This window comes from Etheostoma spectabile, chromosome 3 (assembly GCF_008692095.1).
Source record: "Etheostoma spectabile isolate EspeVRDwgs_2016 chromosome 3, UIUC_Espe_1.0, whole genome shotgun sequence".
Classification (NCBI taxonomy): domain Eukaryota; kingdom Metazoa; phylum Chordata; class Actinopteri; order Perciformes; family Percidae; genus Etheostoma; species Etheostoma spectabile.
The window spans coordinates 9095154-9095357 of record NC_045735.1 but is presented as its reverse complement, the minus strand read 5'-3'; positions in this window follow the sequence as shown (position 1 = coordinate 9095357).

Here is a 204-nt window from a genome sequence, read left to right as displayed (position 1 = left end):
AAATATACAGTATGACATATTCACTGGCAGAGCAACAGATGGACTAGTGTTTATTGTGGATATTAAAAACAGACATCAGGGATATGAGCCGGAAGTTACAAAATAAAACCAAACTCAGTCATTTTATACAGGCAATATTTAGTAGTACAAACTGTATTAAAGTTAATTTTCAACTGGGTATATATTTCCTACAAAAAGTAGTAA